The sequence below is a fragment of the Otolemur garnettii genome, unplaced genomic scaffold (assembly GCF_000181295.1).
Source record: "Otolemur garnettii isolate 467f Iridium unplaced genomic scaffold, OtoGar3 scaffold00009, whole genome shotgun sequence".
Taxonomy (NCBI): Eukaryota; Metazoa; Chordata; class Mammalia; order Primates; family Galagidae; genus Otolemur; species Otolemur garnettii.
In genome coordinates, this window is record NW_003852404.1 from 5,019,236 (window position 1) to 5,019,917 (window position 682).

Here is a 682-nt window from a genome sequence, read left to right on the forward strand (position 1 = left end):
GGCTCAGGAGATCCTCCTGCCTCAGCTTGCTATATAGCTGGGACTACAGGCACATGCCACCACACCTGGCAAATCTTTCTATTTTTTGTAGAGATGGGGTCTTGCTTTTGCTCAGGCGGCTCTTTATTAGTCATGAGAATAAATTTTCTTTAATATAAAGACCCCCAAATTGGCCAGGTGTCATGGCATGAGCCTGTAGTGCCAGCAACTAGGGAGACTAAAGCAGGAGAATGGCTTGAGCCCAGGACTTTGAGGGTGCCTTGAGCTGTGATGACCACACTGCACTCTAGCCCGGGGCGAAAGAGTAAGACTCTGTCCCCTCCCTGAAAAAATATATTAAATGAGTAAATCGGGCATTTGAGCCCCACTGTATTTGCCTTGTCAAATATAGACACTAAATATGTATCAAACTTTTCTGAAACACCAGTACCTTCAGGATAATCTCATAAAATTAAATTTCATTTTGAAAGTGCAACACTAGAGGTTTTTAAATATAGATCCCATTTATCATGTGGTTATTTGGGGCTGTATCAGTGTAAAAAAGCCAAAGGTCCTTTCTTGGAAAGGATTCTCCTTTGTTTTGGAATACTGCCGTCCTTCCTGCCCACGTGGCGTTAGAACACCCTTCCTTGTATGCATTGATAGATAAGGTGTGTTTTTAGAAGTCCTTACTTGGTAAAAA